Here is a 22,113-nt window from a genome sequence, read left to right as displayed (position 1 = left end):
GTGCCTGCAATATGCACAATGATCGGAGACGGGTCTCCACATATCTCATGCAGCCACTAGTAGCAGGCCACGTGAAAATCGGTGATGCTGGTCATCAGGTAATGACAAGAGTTAATTCTAGTCCTATGACGGATCTCAATAGCGGAATTGAAAAACGCGAGTGCAATAGTAGCCTTAAGCGGCGGGTCCGGCATGCGCACTGCCACTCTATTAATCTCTATGGGACTGCTGAAAATATCCAAGCGCTGTACTCGCCTACCTCCGGCGGTCCCATTTAGATGAATAGAGCAGCAGTGTGCATGCCTGATCAGCGGCTCCATTCATTTTGGGGAGCCACATGAGGAACGGCGTCCCTGTTCTAGTGACATGTAGGGGTCCCATTGGGTGGAACCACCACGATCTAATAATTATCCCCTATCCTGTGGACAGATAATCACTTGTAACAGCTGGAATACCTTTAAAAGGAGTTCTCCTGAAATAATGATTTCCAGCCTGCCTCAGTAAACAGAAGCCTTATACTTACCCGGTCCTCCGCACCGCTTCCCTCATGTCCATGTTCCGATCCCTGCATTATGCTTACACCCGCTGCAGCATGGACATGGTCACATGCTCCTCTGTATACAATGACCAATGGGACGGCAGCCTGTGGATACTGACAAATCAGCAGCCTCCTCTCCAATTACAAAGCTCTGTACTGTGAGGAGCTTTGTGATTGGATTGCTGTGCTGTCTGTGCCGTTCACAGCGCTTAGTACGCTCATGAATGGCAGTGAAATCATTGTGCGGATTCATACGCATCAGACGTTTTTCAGGGAGTAAAACTGCCTGTACAGGCGTCTATGACGCTTGTACAGGAGTTACTGCGACTTCTGAAAGCCACCATTGTATTCAAATCTACTTGTCTTAGGCTAAACAAATCTCAAACACTATGAAGTATATCACAAATTCCTTATGTTCAGGCTTACTGGCGACATTTTCAATTGCATTAATAAGTGAGTAAAGCTGGCCATAAATTTGGGATTTCAGGAGGAATTGTTCAGGGTTGGTCTGTGAAGGTTCTCGTCTTCAATGGCAATGCCTTCAGAAATCGTGCATTTAGATGCTGCAAGGACCAGCAGATTGTCGGGAAGAAAGTGTTCCTTCCTGACAATCGGCTGTATTTACATGCAGTGATCACTTCCACAGCATGAGGACAGGCAATGGCTGCTCCTATCGCTTGCCCCCTTACACTGTTCCTGGGCAGAAGATCGCCGTTTAGACTGAGGTAGCCGCAACACTCGTTCATGGGGTGATCTGCCCTTTAAATGGAAAGAATATCAGGAATAAGTGTTCGTAGAAACGTTTGTTCCGGATAATCGGCCAGAACATTGGGATGTGTAAATTCAACTTTAAAATGACAAACTCTGCCATGATTTATAGGCGTTATCCAGAAATTCAAAATGATCACCTATCACATGGTCCAAATCCTATCTTCCCCGCCGATCAGTTGTTTCAGGGAGCTGCCGCGCTCAACAGAGCTCTGGCTCCTGCCAGCTTTCCGAGCACAGCGCCGTACATTGTAAAGTGCCTTTTTTTGCAGCCCTGTGAATACCTATCGGTACAGGGAGGAGGGGGTTATCAGTGACTGACAGCTACTGTATGTCTTATGCACACATACACACAATGCTATCAATCAGTAATAACATCTCCCTCCTGTACCAATAGGTATTCATGGGAGGAGAAAAAGACAAAGATATAAAAAAAAAATACACTGCTCAAAAAAATAAAGGGAACACAAAAATAACATCCTAGATCTGAATTAATTAAATATTCTTCTGAAATACTTTGTTCTTTACATAGTTGAATGTGCTGACAACAAAATCGCACAAAAATTAAAAAATGGAAATCAAATTTTTCAACCCATGGAGGTCTGGATTTGGAGTCACACTCAAAATTAAAGTGGAAAAACACACTACAGGCTGATCCAACTTTGATGTAATGTCCTTAAAACAAGTCAAAATGAGGCTCAGTAGTGTGTGTGGCCTCCACGTGCCTATATGACCTCCCTACAACGCCTGTGCATGCTCCTGATGAGGTGGCGGACGGTCTCCTGAGGGATCTCCTCCCAGACCTGGACTAAAGCATCTGCCAACTCCTGGACAGTCTGTGGTGCAACGTGACGTTGGTGGATAGAGCGAGACATGATGTCCCAGATGTGCTCAATTGGATTCAGGTCTGGGGAACGGGCAGGCCAGTCCATAGCATCAATGCCTTCGTCTTGCAGGAAATGCTGACACACTCCAGCCACATGAGGTCTAGCATTGTCTTGCATTAGGAGGAACCCAGGGCCAACCGCACCAGCATATGGTGTCACAAGGGGTCTGAGGATCTCATCTCGGTACCTAATGGCAGTCAGGCTACCTCTGGCGAGCACATGGAGGGCTGTGCGGCCCTCCAAAGAAATGCCACCCCACACCATTACTGACCCAATGCCAAACCGGTCATGCTGGAGGATGTTGCAGGCAGCAGAACGTTCTCCACGGCGTCTCAAGACTCTGTCACGTCTGTCACATGTGCTCAGTGTGAACCTGCTTTCATCTGTGAAGAGCACAGGGCACCAGTGGCGAATTTGCCAATATTGGTGTTCTCTGGCAAATGCCAAACGTCCTGCACGGTGTTGGGCTGTACGCACAACCCCCACCTGTGGATGTCGGGCCCTCATGGAGTCTGTTTCTGACCATTTGAGCAGACACATGCACATTTGTGGCCTGCTGGAGGTCATTTTGCAGGGCTCTGGCAGTGCTCCTCTTGTTCCTCCTTGCACAAAGGCGGAGGTAGCGGTCATGCTGCTGGGTTGTTGCCCTCCTACGGCCTCCTCCACGTCTCCTGATGTACTGGCCTGTCTCCTGGTAGCGCCTCCATGCTCTGGACACTACGCTGACAGACACAGCAAACCTTCTTGCCACAGCTCGCATTGATGTGCCAGCCTGGATAAGCTACACTACCTGAGCCACTTGTGTGGGTTGTAGACTCCGTCTCATGCTACCACTAGAGTGAAAGCACCGCCAGCATTCAAAAGTGACCAAAACATCAGCCAGGAAGCATAGGAACTGAGAAATGGTCTGTGGTCACCACCTGCAGAACCACTCCTTTATTGGGGGTGTCTTGCTAATTGCCTATAATTTCCACCTGTTGTCTATCCCATTTCCATAACAGCATGTGAAATTGATTGTCACTCAGTGTTACTTCCTAAGTGGACAGTTTGATTTCACAGAAGTGTGATTGACTTGGAGTTACATTGTGTTGTTTAAGTGTTCCCTTTATTTTTTTGAGCAGTGTATATATATTTTTTTTATATCTGCTCAGCTCCTCCTGCTCTATAACATGGTGCATTCAGATTAAATTGCATTTTGTGGAGACAGGTCCTCTTTAATTCTATGGAAGAGTTTTTTAGGCGTGTTCTGTGACATGTGCAGAGGTCGTTGTGCGGGCAGGTGAGAGTAGAGTAAGCTGTGACTATGGAGAATACTGTGCTAGATATATTAAGGCCTTATCGGTCACCGTAATCCTGGCTGTGATGATAATGAGATGACTGAGAAGTGACCAGTAAAGAACAGGAAGTTGTGGCCTATTCTTAAACTTACTGGCCAGTGTGCAAACTGCAGGATTTAGAATTTTATTTTAAAAACAGAATAAAAAAAATAAAAACATTCTAATTAAATCAATCTGCTCAGCTTTTTCTGCTGTGTTCAGATTGTATTGCATTTTGTGGGGACGGGTCCTCTGATCGCCTGTTGATTGTGTCTGCTGTAAAACACATCTCTAAATGCTTTGAACAGCAGGTAAGGCAAGATGGCCGCCCCATAACCTTCATCACAAATAGAATTTAAACTAAACATTTGTTGAAAAGACTGCACTCTGCCATTCAAGCATGAGGACTATGGATACCGTTTACTTCCTATAGATCTGACCTCAAAACACTCAAAAAGCTGAGGAGACAGAGCATTCTGAGCAGCACTTCTGCTCCTTTGCGTTTGTTTTTTTTTTGTTTATTTTTTTACAAAGGTTTTCGGTTCTCTTTACTGGGGGTTGGGAATATAGGTGACACTTTCCCTCTAAGGGTACTTTTACACTAACGTTTTTCTTTTCCGGCGCTGAGTTCCGTCCTAGGGGCTCTATACCGGAAAAGAACTGATCAGTTTTATCCTAATGCATTCTGAATGGAGAGCAATCCGTTCAGGATGCATCAGGATGTCTTCACTTTAGTCATTTTTTTTACTGATCGGGCTTTTCAGAAAACCGTAGCATGTTGTACTTTTAGCTCCGGCCAAAAATCCGGAACACTTTGCCTAAACGCCGGATCCGAAATTTTTCCCATTGACTTACATTAATGCCGGATCAGGTGACGTGTGTTCCGTCAAGCCGTCTCCGGCTTTTGCATGTTAAACCCGAAAAATGTGCAAAAAAATCCATAAATGGCGGATCCGTTTTTTCCAATGCATTTTTTCATTGTGATCAGAATCCTGATCAGGATTCAAATGTAATCCGTCTTCACACGTTTTTCCGGATCCGGCAGGCAGTTCCGGCGACGGAATTGCTTGCCAGATTCAAACAACGCTAGTGTGAAAGTACCCTAAGGCTGCGTTCACATCTGCAGCAAGAGGATCCGGACCATATGTCGGCCAGACCAAAGACCGTGGCATGTAATGGTTTTTGTCCGGCTGAAACCCGGGATTTATGCTGGAAGGCGGACGGATCGCCGCCAGATCCCATTATAGTTAATAGGGATCTGGCAGTGATCTGTAGTTCAGCCTGCTGATGTGAATGTGGCCTAAGCTACATCCTTTTATTACTTAAAGGGTAGATAGCAAGTAACGCATGCTCTGGGGGTTACCTGTGGTTATACTTAATGTCCCAGTAATTGGGGGAACAGCCGGCCTCTGCAGAACTCAAAGTCAAATGAGCAGCCAACCTGCAGAGCAAAACAAAAAAAAATACAAGAAAAATACGTTTTTAATCCTATGTTCCTATACAGGCACATTTTTGTATCTACAAGGACAAAACAGATAATGGTCATAAAACAGGACCAACATGTCCACCTGGATCCACTCCCTGCTTTGGCTCAAAATTCTGCATGAGAAACTGCCCCAAAAACTGCAGTGTTTTTCTGAAAAATGCTGTGTGTGAAATCACCCATCGGGTAGTTCCCCACACAAAGCTCGTTTCAGTTATGGACAGCTTTAGGCCTGGTTCACATTTCTGTCTCCGTCTGACGTCCGGGGAAAATTCATCCATGTGTCATCTGTGAAAGATCTGTTTGTTCCGTGTGTCTGTTCTTGCCCTCCACGTGTTACCCGTATCCCACATACACTTCTAGGATGAAAATTCATTTCTGGAGCATCTCCTATCAATAGATGCCATCCGTGTTGGGTTAGTGGTTTTTCATAGATCCATAAACTTCAATGGCCGCGTTTGGTCCGTATCAGAAACCACTGACCCATGCTCCGTGGAAGATCACTAATGTGTGAATAGATACATTAAAGGGTTTCTGCCATCAGAAAAATCGTTATGTAGCAGAACATAACTGTATGACTTATATCTCCCTGCCTGCCGCCGATCGCGCTAAATAATGACTTTTGTAATATGTTAATGAGCCTCTAGGTGCCAGGGGGGCGTTGCTGCAGCACCTGGAGGCTCCGTCCTCTCACCGTTTGGCACGCCCTTGTAAAAGTGATTGCGGGACACGGAGGAGACCGAAGATGTCAAATCCCGCACCTGCGCCGTCCATTTTAGTATTAGGCGCAGTGAGTGAAGCCGGCAGCAGGAGAGTGTCCTTCACTCACTGCGCCTGCGCCTAATACTAAAATGGACGGCGCAGGCGCAGGATTTGCGGGGCACGGAGGATGTCAATTACCTTTACAAGGGCGTGCCAAACGGTGAGAGGACGGAGCCTCTAGGTGCTGCAGCAACGCCCCCCTGGCACCTAGAGGCTCATTAGCATATTACAAAAGTCATTATTTAGCGCGAACGGCGGCAGCAGGGAGATATAAGTCATACAGTTATGTTCTGCTGACATTAGCACATCGCTAACATCAGCCAGCTGCATAACGATTTTTATGATGACAGAAACCCTTTAAGGCTACTTTCACACTCGCGTTTGGTGCGGATCCGTCATGGATCTGCACACACACATCCGTTCAGATAATACAAACGTCTGCATCAGTTCAGAACGGATCCATTTGTATTATCTGTAACATAGCCAAGACGGATCCGTCTTGAACACCATTAAAAGTCAATGGAGGACGGATCCGTTTTCTATTGTTGCCAAATTGTGTCAATGGACCTGATTGATCATTCCTTCACTCCACAATCCTGGCTTTTTGCATTTTTACACCACTCATTCCAGTTTTGTAATGTGGGTGAAAAAGTGGGTGTGGCTTGTTATGTTAATGAGTTTGGATCCAGATTTATCACAGACTTTGTAACTTTTTTTTTTTTTTAATCTCACTTCAGGAGGAGGGTGGAGTAGGAAAACTGAGCTTTTCTAGACAAGAGACAAATTTATCAAACAACATGAGTAGTGTTGAGCGAACTTCTGTTTTAAGTTCGGCGTCTAAAGTTCGGCTTCCGGTTAGCGGAGAATCCCGATATGGATTCCGAATTCCGTTGTGGTCCGTGGTAGCGGAATCAATAATGGCCGATTATTGATTCCACTACCACGGACCACAACGGAATTCGGAATCCATATCAGGATCCTCCGCGAACTTTAGACGCCGAACTTAAAACAGAAGTTCGCTCAGCACTAAACATGAGACATTTGAGAAATGTAAAACACATATCTATATGTAAGTAGGCAATCAACAGATATGTAAAGTACTGAACAAAGGGCAGAACATCAAGGTTTATGATACAAACACTCCTCCATCCCCACAAAATGCACCAACTTGCTATAGTTAAAAAGGGAAGGTTAAAAAAAAGTTTCCAAAAATCTCAAAATGGTATAACACAAATAAAAATCGATAACATTACTCACCTAGTAAAGTCCCTGCTGTTCTAATGATACAGAGTCAAGGACGTCATTCACATGGCCTGCAGTCAATCAATGGCCTCAGCAGCCATGCACAATTGGCTGCAGCCAATGTGAATGATTTATGTGATGACATCACTGCAGGAGCGGTGGGAGAATTAATGGGCGAGTTATGGGCATATGTATGCATATAATCTAGGAAGTATTCTGGCGACGGGAGTAACGGGTTATCACTAACCACCACCGTTCCCGGGCACACAGATTGGGTTTACCTCTGCGTTAGGAATTCCTTTTTTTTTTTGTTCTGTCATAGAAAGTCCAAGACAGATCAGACATGTGATGGACACCCACGGACCAGACCAACCCTAGTGACTTACAATGATGCACTGAAATAAACTGAGTTGCTGCGTGGCTTTTTTTTTTCCTTTCACAAATGTGAACAGAACCTTACTGGCACTGAGAAAAAAAAAAAGACTTGCCAATTCATTAGAAAAAAAAAAAGGATAGCATGCAGTCGTGTGAATGAGCTCTAAGTCCGGTTATCTGCACCGCATGTACTGCAGTCCCAAAGCCTAAAGGAGGAAAACTGAGACTAGGAATAAAAGCATTCATGTCAGCAAGACAGAACGGGCCAGTACCTGACACCAACACAGAGGATGAATACAACTCCGCATGTTAATTCAGTGGACAGCGGTGACTATGCCGCAAAGAAAGGTTTGGCCCATTACATAGGAGTAATCTATGCCTTTCACATGCCTCACAGAGATTCATCAGCATGAACTCAACTACTACTCACCCCATAATATACAGCTAATAGGGTGACCAGTAACCCTGAAGCTACATGATGCAAGGTGCTACTTTACCACATAAAAAGATTAAGAACAAATCCTAGGAACCAGGTAGTTAAATTACGTTGCTTAAGAAACATGATGTTTTAATATGTGCAAATGATTCTCCAGGAGCAACAGGGGCGTTGCTGTTACACCTAGAGACCCTGCTCTCTCTGCAACTGCCACGCCCCCTGCACTCTGATTGAAGTGCAGAACGCGTGGCAGTTGCAGAGAAAGCGGAGTCTCTAGGAGTAATGGCAACGCCCCCATTGCTCCTAGAGATTCATTTGCATATCATTTTCCCCAGCAATGCGAGCACATATGAACATGGGACCAACACAGATATTTTAGGCTACCTTCACACTGGCGTTTTGGATTCTGTTTGTGAGATCCGTTCAGGGCTCTCACAAGCGGTCTAAAAGTGATCAGTTTTGCCCTAATGCATTCTGAATGGAAAAGGGTCCGCTGAGAATGCATCAGTTTGGCTCCGATCAGTCTCCATTCCGCTATGGAGGCTGCTTGCAGTGTTTTGGTGTCCGCCTGATGATGCAGAGCCAAACGGATCCGTCCTGGCACACAATGCAAGTCAATGGGACGGATCCGTTTTCACTGACACAATATGGCGCAAGAGAAAACGGATCCGTCCCCCATTGACTTTCAATGGTGTTCAAGACGGATCAGTTTTGGCTATGTTATAGATAATACAAACGGATCCGTTCTGAACGGATGCAGACAGTTGTATTATCTGAACGGATCGTCTGTGCAGATCCATGACGGATCCGCACTAAACGCGAGAGTGAAAGTAGCCTAACATGTAACAGGTCAGCCAGTTTCATAGGTCATATCTAGAGATGAGCGAACTTCTGTTTTAAGTTCGGCGTCTAAAGTTCGGCTTCCGGTTAGCGGAGGATCCCGATATGGATTCCGAATTCCGTTGTGGTCCGTGGTAGCGGAATCAATAATGGCCATTATTGATTCCGCTACCACGGACCACAACGGAATTCGGAATCCTTATCGGGATCCTCCGCTAACCAGAAGCCGAACTTTAGACGCCGAACTTAAAACAGAAGTTCGCTCATCTCTAGTCATATCTGCTGACAGATGCCCTTTAAAGGAAATTTTTTAGGATCCTGCACATTCCCTTTAAATGAGCTATACTGTTGATTACTTGCACACAATAAAACATTCCGCACTGAATTTTTTTTCTGCATTAAAAACTGCACACGGTACTTGTAGTTTTCATGCGGATTTTAAGTGCTTTGCCGCAGATCTTACGCTTCCATTGAAAAGGGTGAAATCCGCACCAAAAATCGCAAATATAATTGACTTGCTGCGTATTTTTTAATTCGCACAGCAGGTCAATTTCTGCACAGAACGAAGTGTACATGAGATTTGTCTATGCTGGTACGGTATTACGCTGCGGTGCTTCTGCACAAGGATCCGCTCAGAAAAGCAGTGTGTAATCCACAATGTGCACAGGTAAATGCATAATCATATACCAGCCGGGAGCTGCCGCGTGAAGTGCCGCTCAGAATCTGTTACCTCGGCTTCACAGACGTCAGACACGAGGACAATTTGTGGACTTTTATTTCTAGCAATGTTTTCATTTAGAAATAAATGCTCTTACGGCGCAATCCACCGCGCTGAAACTGACATGTTCAAGAGCGCTCTACTGCAAGGAGCCATGCGGCTGCGTCACCAGGATATGATCAGGACACGTTTTCTGCCTCTGGACAGAACCATGAATGTTTCTATTTGCTGACAACAAACCGTGATCTAACCAGAGGTCGCAATGACGCCTGTTCAGGCCATTTTACTCCCTGGAAAAAGTCTAAGGCGTATCAATACGCCTTAGACTTTTCCCTGCCATTCATCAGTGCTGTGAGTGCCGTGAACGGCACAGGCAGCGCAGCGATGCTGCTGCTGCCTGAAACAACCAATAACAAGGCTCCTTACAGTGAGGAGCTTTGTTATTGGTCAGTTTGAGCGGGCTGCCGGAGCTTATGGCACACCACTCTGAAGTGAGGAAGGAGGCGCGCGATCCTCACTGGCGGGGTAAGTGGGCTTGCGGTGAAATTTAGCGGCGATCTGAGCGCCTTGTTTTTCTCTATAAAGATGAGTCTGAAGCGCTTAGCCGAGCGCGGTACTGAAGATGGCCTCAATAGAAGGTCTAGGGCTAGACACGCCAACAGGAGACAACCTCCATAACGGACCTCTGTCACCTTTCCTATGAATCCATCAAGGATGATTCATTGCAGCATGTTCCATCAGATGCTGAACTAGACATATTGTGTGCTATAAGGATTTCTTCTGTAATGTGGCGGCACATGGTGCTACCAGGACTGCATGTGGCCATTTACAGCCTCGAGGACATACAGTCCCTCTGCCAAGTGCATGAATTCTTCGCTGTAAGACTGTATAATCCAATAACCACAGCGGTGGTGGCAATTTTGTGGCATTATCTGATGGCATGAGATAGGGCAATGGGTCATGGAAGACGAACTCCCCTTTATAGCAAGATCAAGCATAACACAAAATGACAGCCTCTAGATCAGGGATCAGCAACCTCCGGCACTCCAGCTGTGCTGAAACTACAACTCCCAGTATCCTCCTTTCACTTCTTTAGGAGTTACAAGAACATGCTGGGTGTTGTAGTTTCACAGCAGCTGGAGTGCCGAAGTTTGCTGCACCCTAGATCTACAGGCGAGCCTGGTGGTTATCACTGCGTGATGTCATCATCCAGATCCACAACAAGTGAGCTCCTGGCACCTGAGGTATGTGCCCGGGTCTTTCGCCTTGTGCCCTTGGCACCAGCATGCACCACCATCCATTGTGCCTGTGTCCTGCTCTGCCAGTGCCTCAGGTCTCTTCAGAGTCTACAAACAGCCCCGGTGGCACGACATACCCACCTGAGAGCTCATCTACAAAGGACGCAACTTTGGTGGGCAGCAATGGCCACGTGATGGATGGCAAACCCCAGTGACCAGCGGCACAGGAACAGCAGCAAAAATGTAAGGGATTGTCTCAAGATCAACACTATTTACCTATCCATACTCGACCCAGAGAGCACTAGAACATGGTAACCAAGGTGGGACCCCCAGCGATCATGTACTTGAAGGGGACATGTCTGTTTTAGTAACGACTTGCATTTCCCATGCAATAACAATTCTGGGGAATAAATTCTTGTGACTCTATATTGTACCATTCCTCTATTATTCCTACTAGAACTTACGAGCAAATTGCTAGTAGTCTGCAATAAAGGTCCAGCGGGGGGGGGGGGGGGGGGGTTACCAGTTAACATCACTGATTGAATAATATCAGTCTGTGCAGCGACACCCCCATCTGGACTTTCGCTGCAAACTGGCAGCAAGTCATTCATAACTAATAGCAGAGATAAGAGGAATGGTGCAACATAAAGTCATAAGAATAGATGCTCCAGGATTGTTATTACATGGGGGGTGCAAGTAGTTTCCAACACAGACAAATCCGGAGAGGTGAGGGGTCCTCTTTAACGACAGGTGATAAATATCAATCTTAGGACAAACCCTTTAAACCTCATAAAATCACTGCAACAGGGACCTCAGTGGTGCCGGCCCCCTCAGCGCAACAGGGACCTCAGTGGTGCCGGCCCCCTCAGCGCAACAGGGACCTCAGTGGTGCCGGCCCCCTCAGCGCAACAGGGACCTCAGTGGTGCCGGCCCCCTCAGCGCAACAGGGACCTCAGTGGTGCCGGCCCCCTCAGCGCAACAGGGACCTCAGTGGTGCCGGCCCCCTCAGCGCAACAGGGACCTCAGTGGTGCCGGCCCCCTCAGCGCAACAGGGACCTCAGTGGTGCCGGCCCCCTCAGCGCAACAGGGACCTCAGTGGTGCCGGCCCCCTCAGCGCAACAGGGACCTCAGTGGTGCCGGCCCCCTCAGCGCAACAGGGACCTCAGTGGTGCCGGCCCCCTCAGCGCAACAGGGACCTCAGTGGTGCCGGCCCCCTCAGCGCAACAGGGACCTCAGTGGTGCCGGCCCCCTCAGCGCAACAGGGACCTCAGTGGTGCCGGCCCCCTCAGCGCAACAGGGACCTCAGTGGTGCCGGCCCCCTCAGCGCAACAGGGACCTCAGTGGTGCCGGCCCCCTCAGCGCAACAGGGACCTCAGTGGTGCCGGCCCCCTCAGCGCAACAGGGACCTCAGTGGTGCCGGCCCCCTCAGCGCAACAGGGACCTCAGTGGTGCCGGCCCCCTCAGCGCAACAGGGACCTCAGTGGTGCCGGCCCCCTCAGCGCAACAGGGACCTCAGTGGTGCCGGCCCCCTCAGCGCAACAGGGACCTCAGTGGTGCCGGCCCCCTCGGCGCAACAGGGACCTCAGTGGTGCCGGCCCCCTCGGCGCAACAGGGACCTCAGTGGTGCCGGCCCCCTCGGCGCAACAGGGACCTCAGTGGTGCCGGCCCCCTCAGCGCAACAGGGACCTCAGTGGTGCCGGCCCCCTCGGCGCAACAGGGACCTCAGTGGTGCCGGCCCCCTCGGCGCAACAGGGACCTCAGTGGTGCCGGCCCCCTCAGCGCAACAGGGACCTCAGCTAGATTTAAAATGGTCTAAATTTGCTATTTATGCATGGAAGACAGTTCTAGAGTACTAGTAATGGTTTCCCTGCATAAATAGCAACCCCCTAATGTTATGTAGGCCTTCGTATTGACTATTTGAATTACTGTAACTTTCGTACTCCTCATCGGCTGAAAATACTCCTCAAAAATGGTAAGAGGAGTATTTTTACTCTTCCAGAAAAAATGTAGCACGACCTGTGGATCTAACAAAGTATCGCACATACTGTGCATGATGTAGGGGCTCCTCTTGACTAACATTTTTAGAGTTATTGAACGCGCCATGAGCGGAAGACAAACCCTACTGCTGCACTCATTTCACTAAGACTATAAATCATCCACATATACCGGATACCAGGAGGCGCAGTAATGGCCTAATAAGGCATAATCACGGCAAACATATAAAATAGGAAGTGCCCTGCGTTACATAACAAGGAGTCGCTGATATACGAAGGGTTGCATCACACAGTGCATTAAAGAAATACATTGTAGAAGATCGCAGTCTCAAGACTGAGGGTGTAAGGGCGCCTTCACACACAGCAGATCTTGTGGCAGAAAATCTGTTCCATTCACCTGAATGGGGCAGCAAGCATATGGATTTCTGCATTAAAATGGTTTCTGTCATCAGAAATGCGATGTGCTAATGTCAGCAGAACTTTTATAATATGCTAATGAGCCTCTAGGTGCCAGGGGGGCATTGCTGCAGCACCTAGAGGCTCCGTCCTCTCACCGTTTGGCACGCCCTTGTAAAAGTCATTGACATCCTCGGTCTCCTCCGTGCCCCGCAAATCCTGCGGCTGCGTCGTCCATGTTAGTATTAGGCGCAGTGAATGAAGGACGGCAGCAGGTGAGCGTCATTCACTCACTGCGTCTGCACCTAATACTAAAATGAACAGTGCAGGCGCGGGATTTGCGGGGCACCGAGGATGTCAATCACTTTTACAAGGGCGTGCCAAATGATGAGAGGACGGAGCCTCTAGGTGCTGCAGCAACGCCCCCCTGGCACCGAGAGGCTCATTAGCATATTATAAAAGTCATTATTTAGCACAAACGGCGGCAGGCAGGGAGATATAAGTCCTACAGTTATGTTCTGCTGACATTAGCACATCGCTAACATCAGCCAGATACATAACGATTTTTATGATGACAGAAACCTTTTAAGGCTACTTTCACACTCGCATTTGGTGCGGATCCGTCATGGATCTGCACACGCACATCCGTTCCGATAATACAACTGTCTGCATCTGTGCAGAACGGATCCGTTTGTATTATCTATAACATAGCCTAGACGGATCCGTCTTGAACACCATTGAAAGTCAATGGAGGACGGAAACGTTTTCTATTGTGCCAGATTGTGTCATAGAAAACGGATCCGTCCCCATTGACTTACATTGTGTGCCAGGACGGATCCGTTTGGCTCAGTTTCGTCAAACGGAAGAGTTTTGGTGTCCGCCTCAAAAGCGGAATGGAGACGGAACGGAGCCAAACGGATGCATTCTGAGCGGATCCTTTTCCATTCAGAATGCATTAGGGCAAAACTGATCCGTTTTGGACCGCTTGTGAGAGCCCTGAACGGATCTCACAAACGGAAAGCCAAAACGCCAGTGAGAAAGTAGCCTAAGGCCGAATGCACAGTCCGTGGTATCCAGGCCTGGAGTCCTGCTGACAGCAGGAGTGCGCTTCATGCCGCTATACGAGTGTATTACTGTAGTGCAGCGGCGGCATGAAGCGCACGGCGTCATAGCAACCAATGACGTCGTGCAGTCCTGCTCTCAGCTGGATGCCAGGCCGGGATACCATGGACCGCTCATTCGGCCTAAGGTGAATGGAATTGATTTTCAGTCACAGGATTTTCTGCCACAAAATCTGCTGCGTGTGAAGGCGCCCAAATAGGAGTGCTACATCCAGACTGCTGACCATAGTGTAATGAAGAGGCCTGTCATATGCTCCAATGTAAAGTCACAACTATAAGAGATGTTACATTACAACACAACAGGTACAGTACACAGGCTACACACACACACCCCCGCAGGTACAGTACACAGGCCACACACACCGCAGGTACAGTACACACACACACACACGCCGCAGGTGCACTACACAGGCTACACACACACACACACCCCCGCAGGTACAGTACACAGGCCACACACACCGCAGGTACAGTACACAGGCCACACACACACACACACGCCGCAGGTACAGTACACAGGCCACACACACACACGCCACAGGTGCACTACACAGGCTACACACACACACACGCCGCAGGTGCACTACACAGGCTACACACACACACCGCAGGTGCACTACACAGGCTACACACACACGCCGCAGGTGCAGTACATAGACTATATACACACACGCCGAAGGTACAGTACATAGACTATATACACACACGCCGAAGGTACAGTACATAGACTATATACACACACGCCGCAGGTACAGTACATAGACTATATACACACACGCCGCAGGTACAGTACATAGACTATACACACACGCCGCAGGTACAGTACATAGACTATATACACACACACACTGCAGGTACAGTACATAAACTATATACACACACACTGCAGGTACAGGACACAGACTATATACACACACACACACACCACAGGTGCACTACAGACTATATATACCGCAGGTGCACTATACAAACTATATAGCACATTAGACCTAAAATCTATACAACTATCTCAGGCTGACTGCAATGCTCTTACTGGGAGCAGTTAGCAACCTACCACTGTTCTGAACCTACATTTGCCAGTCTTACCTGACGGCGCATCTTTTTTTTTTAGTTCCACACCAGTGAAACAGCATCGGGTGTCAGGACACTAGACTACGGCGTGAGGAACAAAAAAAAATGGGGGGAAAAACTCTGCCCCTTTGATCAATACCTTATCTCTAAGATATACAAAACTACTACATGTCACAGAGACCCTGCTGACTCTATACTGGAAACCCAACCATAGAAAACTGATAGCGGGCAGAACATAAATAAACCAGTTTTATCTCTTCACATAAACAGAGGCAATGTGCTACAATCTCACACCGTGAGACATGTAAACTGTGGACAGAGCCCGCGGCGCCCATTACCTAGGAGGACAAAGGATTCCTGCGAGATGTTTACCTTTCTCCAGAGCTATCCCCACCTCCTCAGAAGGAATGGGAGGTGCAGCAGCAGCGGGCTCAGAGGTCCCGGTGGACCAAGGTGCTCGTAGTGATCTGAACGGATACGTTTGCGGATCCGCACCAAACGCGCGTCTGAAAGTAGCCTTACCTACTGATCGCCACAGGTTGGTGCCTATTGTTACCAGTGATATCCAAACCACCATCTGACAATGGCACGCCAGGAAGCGCCCCTCTCCCTTCTTATTACAGATGACTGCTGATTATACCAGTGGCCCGCACCCCGTGACTTCCCAACTGTTTGGAACTACAAGCTTCAGCATGCTGATCAGTGGACATCAGACCAGACATCCCACATCAATCCCATGGCTGGCCCTGGGCACACTGCCTTGTGGCTGACCACCTAAAGGGTCACAGAGCACAAGTGGAGCCAGGACTGCCCGGCCCTAGGAGACAATGCCACATCCAGAGCAGCACCCGGGATACTCACAGATGACCTAGCGAGCACCAGACGCAGGGACACACCCTCTGCCGGGCTCCCTGCCGTCAGCGAGGGCTTCTCTCTGGCTGCTGTCTCTCTGCTGACGGTCCACTACACGGGGTTCCTTTCTTCTCCGCTCCTTCCCAGGGCTTTTGTCCTCTCCAGTCACTTCCGGGGTGTCGGAAATTCCGCGACACTGTTGCAGTGCCCCTCCTTTCCTGTCACACCCGGGCGTCTCTAGTAAAGGGTCACTCCGGGGGTCTCTGTTCTCTCTCACGGGTCACTCCGGGCGGCTCCTCCCGTCTCTATGGTGTTCTCGGTCCCAGAGGGATCACTTCCGGCGCACGAGATAACGTCACTCACACGGCGCCAGCCAGGGAACTGGAGAGCTAGCCGAAGAGTAAACTCTATGGTAAACAGGGCTAGAAAGGTCAGTGTGGTGCGCAGCTAGCTCAGAGGCTCCCCCGTGTGCTGGCGTCGGGGGTAACAGCCGAGAGTGTACATTCAGTGGGTGGTGTCCTGTAGAATGTGACACATACACTGTGGTTGGGGGCAGGAGACTAGTGAGGAGGACGTGTATTGTGGCACATAGAGAGGAGACAAATGGCCTGGTGTGAGGTGGACGTAGTTCAGTTTACTGCTCTCATTAAGAGAAACAAAGAGTATTGCAGGTTTGATACCTTTTAATGGCTAACACAAATAGAAGTAATGATGTTACATCGCGAGCTTTGGAGACAGTCTCATAAGATAAGCAAGGTCCTCACTGGAGTGAAATTGCGCATTTTTTTGTGATTTTTTTTGCGACTTTTTAAATAGTTCCAATAGTAAATCTGTCTAGAGATTCATTTACATAAGAAAACACGCCCACTTTCAGAAAACTGGCGAGCATAGTGCAGAGCAGAAAAAAGTCGCAAATTTGTGCACAGTTTTAGCATATGCGCATTTTTTGGCGACTTTTTCACTCCATTATTCTGACTTGAGCTAATGATAACTATTAACCTACACAAAGGCTACTCTGTCAAACCAGACAGCTACAATTACCACTTGCACAACATCCAAAATAGACAAAAACAAACAAGTGGAAGTAATGTATCAAAATATCATTTATTATAAAATAGAAAGTATGGGGAAACAACAGGTTGAGGTCTCGCGCTCAGGGTCTGACATCCATTCATTACCATGTCTTCAGGTAAGGCCTCTTTCACACTTGCGTTGTTGGGATCCGGCATGCACTTCCGTTGCCGGAGGTGCCTGCCGGATCCGGAAAAACGCAAGTGTACTGAAAGCATTTGAAGACGGAACCGTCTTCCAAATGCTTTCAGTGTTACTATGGCACCCAGGACGCTATTAAAGTCCTGGTTGCCATAGTAGGAGCGGGGAGCGGGGGAGAGGTATACTTACAGTCCGTGCGGCTCCCGGGGCGCTCCAGAATGACGTCAGAGCGCCCCATGCGCATGGATGACGTGATCACATGGATCACGTGATCCATGCGCTTGGGGCGCCCTGACGTCACTCTGGAGCGCCCGGGGAGCCGCACGGACGGTAAGTACACTGCTCCCCCGCTCCCCACTACACTTACCATGGCTGTCAGGACTTTAGCGTCCCGGCAGCCATGGTAACCACTCTGAAAAAGCTAAATGTCGGCTCCGGCAATGCGCCGAAACGACGTTTAGCTTAAGGCCGGATCCGGATCAATGCCTTCCAATGGGCATTAATTCCGGATCCGGCCTTGCGGCAAGTGTTCCGGATTTTTGGCCGGAGCAAAAAGCGCAGCATGCTGCGGTATTTTCTCCGGCCAACAAACGTTCCGTACCGGAACTGAAGACATCCTGATGCATCCTGAACGGATTACTCTCCATTCAGAATGCATTAGGATAATCCTGATCAGGATTCTTCCGGCATAGAGCCCCGACAACGGAACTCTATGCCGGAAGACAATAACGCAGGTGTGAAAGAGCCCTAAGTTCTGCGTTCAGCACAGCCTGGTATTCCCATAGGGCACTTCTATATATATCCATAGTGGGTCCCTTACATCCAGGTGCATGTTGTCATTCTTGAGATTTAGATACCGACTTTGATTGAGGATTCTATACCATACTGGTCAGTCTCGGTGCCTATGTATTTTGGTATGTATGGGTTAGCTCATGGTCAACCAGGTATGGTCACCTGTACTTTTTGTACATAGCTTTATTGCGGCGACTATTTTGTGTCATGCTATTTTGGTTGTCCTAGAGCTAATGCCCTGGTTTACTGGTTGTGCTACCCTGTGTTTTATATTGCACAGGCTGATAGGTTATCCATGGTGTCATTGGCCCTTTGCTTTTTCCGTATACTGTATACCATCCTGTTGTTTCCCCATACTTTATATTTTATAATAAATGATATTTTGATACATTACTTCCACTTGTTTGTTTTTGAGCTAATGATAAATCTGGCCCATTGTGTTTATCACTGATGGCTGCTGGGAAGTGTAGATCAGAGATCAGCAACCTTCTGCGCTCCAGCTGCTGTGAAACTACAACTCCCAGCATGCACACTTACTCGGCTATTCTTGTAACTCCCATAGAAGTGAAAGGAGTATTCTGGGAGTTGGAGTTTGAGAACAGCTGGAGTGCCAGAGGTTGCTGATTCCTGCTGTAGATAGTTATTCTTCAGTTTTTCTTCATGTGTGTGAAAAACGCATACAATCTGGGTGGACACTAGGGTGGCCAGACGTCCGGTTTTAGGCCGGCCAGTCCGGTTTTCTGGCTCCCTGTCCTCCGTCCGGCGCAGGGTCTGGACGGACCCAGGGATGTCCACCCTTTCAGTAGCTCACGCTCAGACAGCAGCACTGCGCTGTCAGAGTGTGAGCTGCAGCAACTGACTGAGGCTTCTCCCACCCCCAGTTGGCCACTAGAGCCCGCAGATATGGCTCCCTATGACTGAGGGGGAGAGTCCCCAGCTCACCTTCCATTCAGAAAGTTCTTCCCTCTCCTTCCCCCTTTTTTTCCTGGCTAGCGATGGGGGCATGGCTTCACTTAGGCGGACGTGGTTTATCAGTTTGGGGGTTTGGCCGGTGAGGTCCAGCTTTCTGGGGTGAAGCCAGTGGACACTGGACAGAATCGCTGACAAAACTGATTGAACTTGTGTGCAAAACCATCACTTTCTCCTGCTCTGATCCTGATACAATCCGTGTGGCTCGTGTGATAAAGGCTCTAGTGTTCCGGACTACAGAGCAGACTTTCATCAGTCAGCAGGGGCAGATTGGGAATTTAATGTGGCCCTGGAAAAAAAAACTAAAAGTGGCCCCATGTTGTAGGGTGGATCCAAATTGACAAAAGGTGGGGCCAGGAAAACCATAGTGCAGGACAAAATTCCACAGTGCAGCATAAAAAAAATCCCCAGCAGAACCAGATACCAAACTGCAGAGCAATATACTGCCTCAGCAGAACCAAATACCATAGTGCAGAGCAAAATACTGATGTCCGCGCCACAGTATGAAACTATATCTTCAGTAGAATTCACGAGGGCGGCTGCTGGCCAGGAGCATAAGTGTCTGAAGCTCCTACCTTAAAGGCATTATCCAGGAGTATAAAGTGTCCCCCCATGTGCCGGGCCCCCCGCATGGAATATACTTACCCCGCTCCCTGCGGCGCTCCTGGTCCTCGCACCGCCGCTGCTGCTTCTCCCGGTACATGGATGAAAACATCCGGTGTCGGGGGGAAGCAGCCAATGGCAGACGGGGACGAACCTCCCTAGCATCGCAGGTGACACTAGGGAGGCTTGTGTCCCCCCCCCCCCCGACATCGGATGTTCTCATTCATGCACGGGGACAAGCGGCGGTGAGGGGAGTGGGGTAAGTATATTCCATGTGGGGGGGCCTGGCACATGGGGGGACACTTTATACTCTTAGATAACCCCATTTAATTAATGCTGAGAGCATCAGATCTTTATATACCTTGCTGGCGGTCAAGAGGAGGACTTGGGTGGCCCTCTGAGAATCAGCCCACCGGGAAATTTGCCTGCAGGGTCTATGGCCAGTCTGCCTATGTCAGTCAGAGATGGTTATTTTTCAGATTTTACATCTACATCAGCATTACATATACAGTCAGGTCCATAAATATTGGGACATCGACACAATTCTAACATTTTGGCTTTATTCACCACCACAATGGATTTGAAATGAAATGAACAAGATGTGCTTTAACTGCAGACTGTCAGCTTTAATTTGAGGGTATTTACATCCAAATCAGGTGAACGGTGTAGGAATTACAACAGTTTGCATATGTGCCTCCCACTTGTTACGGGACCAAAAGTAATGGGACAATTGGCTTCTCAGCTTTTCCATGTCCAGGTGTGTGTTATTCCCTCATTATCCCAATTACAATTAGCAGATAAAAGGTCCAGAGTTCATTTCAAGTGTGCTATTTGCATTTGGAATCTGTTGCTGTCAACTCTCAAGATGAGATCCAAAGAGCTGTCACTATCAGTGAAGCAAGCCTTCATTAGGCTGAGAAAACAAAACAAACCCATCAGAGAGACAGCAAAAACATTAGGCGTGGCCAAAACAACTGTTTGGAACATTCTTAAAAAGAAGGAACGCACCGGTAAGCTCAGCAACACCAAAAGACCCAAAGACCACGGAAAACAACTGTGGTGGATGACCGAAGAATTCTTTCCCTGGTGAAGAAAACACCCTTCACAACAGTTGGCCAGAACAAGAACACTCTCCAGGAGGTAGATGTATGTGTGTCAAAGTCAACAATCAAGAGAAGACTTCACCAGAGTGAATACAGAGGGTTCACCACAAGATGTAAACCATTGGTGAGCCTCAAAAACAGGAAGGCCAGATTAGAGTTTGCCAAACGACATCATGGCGTGGGCATGTATAGCTGCCAATGGAACTGGTTCTCTTGTATTTATTGATGACGTGACTGCTGACAAAAGCAGCAGGATGAATTCTGAAGTGTTTCAGGCAATATTATCTGCTCATATTCAGCCAGATGCTTCAGAACTCATTGGACGGCGCTTCACAGTGCAGATGGACAATGACCCAAAGCATACTGCAAAAGCAACCAAAGAGTTTTTTTAAGGGAAAGAAGTGGAATGTTATGCAATGGGCAAGTCAATCACCTGACCTGAATCCGATTGAGCATGCATTTCACTTGCTGACGACAAAACTGAAGGGAAAATGCCCCAAGAACAAGCAGGAACTGTAGACAGTTGCAGTAGAGGCCTGGCAGAGCATCTCCAGGGATGAAACCCAGCGTCTGGTGATGTCTACGCGTTCCAGACTTCAGGCTGTAATTGACTGCAAAGGATTTGCAACCAAGTATTAAAAAGTGAAAGTTTGATTTATGATTATTATTCTGTCCCATTACTTTTGGCCCCTTAACAAGTGGGTGGCACTTGTTGTAATTCCTACACCGTTCAACTGATTTGGATGTAAATACCCTCAAATTAAAGCTGACAGTCTTTCATTTCAAATCCATTGTGGTGGTGTATAGAGCCAAAAATGTTAGAATTGTGTCGATGTCCCAATATTTATGGACCTGACTGTATGTCATCAGTCTCACTATATCCACAGGGTCCACCAGCAATCTAATGGGTATGGGAGCGGCCTGATGTCACCCATAAGGAGATCCAAAGGTATTAAAATAATGTCCAGATCATGATTGACATGTCTTTTCAATTGTACTTACGTACTATGTTACCCTATGGGTTAAGCAGCACCAGCAGTGTATGGTAGGCACTAATCTCCTCACCCCAACTGAAACAATAAGTGCACTGGGAACAGGAAGAGGGGCACTTCACATTTGGAGTGTGAGCTTACAGTTCTTACTATAGCTATGACTAGTATAGCACTATCCTTGTGACATGGAAACTTACTATACCTGTTATAGTACCCAATGTGTTCAACTTACATATGACTTATAGGGGTAATCCAATTTACAAGTATTTTAAATAATCCCCCACACACATATACTGAGTGGGACCTGTCAGTGGAAGCATTCTTGCCTGCTCCCAGACACTCATTCCTGGTTCTTTTCTTCACTGCACTTTGGTCCCCACATGTAAATGTCCAGCACAAGAGGGG

General features: G+C 48.0%; 1 protein-coding gene across 2 annotated transcripts in view; it reads right to left on the bottom strand.

The window, feature by feature from the left end:
* LOC120997651 (calcium-binding protein 39) overlaps positions 1-16,392 on the bottom strand; it is a 41,765-nt gene extending 25,373 nt beyond the window's left edge. The window contains exons 1-2 of one of the 2 annotated variants that reach the window (XM_040427842.1): positions 16,047-16,392; positions 4,873-4,950 (exon numbers count right to left, since the gene is read on the bottom strand). The gene's annotated coding sequence lies outside the window, so the exon portion shown is untranslated. The remainder of the gene's footprint in view (positions 1-4,872; positions 4,951-16,046) is intronic. The other variant, XM_040427843.1, reaches the window with a different exon arrangement.
* Between the last annotated feature and the right edge of the window lie 5,721 nt (positions 16,393-22,113).

Source organism: Bufo bufo, chromosome 4 (assembly GCF_905171765.1).
Source record: "Bufo bufo chromosome 4, aBufBuf1.1, whole genome shotgun sequence".
Classification (NCBI taxonomy): Eukaryota; Metazoa; Chordata; class Amphibia; order Anura; family Bufonidae; genus Bufo; species Bufo bufo.
The sequence above is the reverse complement of the archived record's forward strand: the minus strand, read 5'-3'. Positions and strand labels throughout refer to the sequence as shown.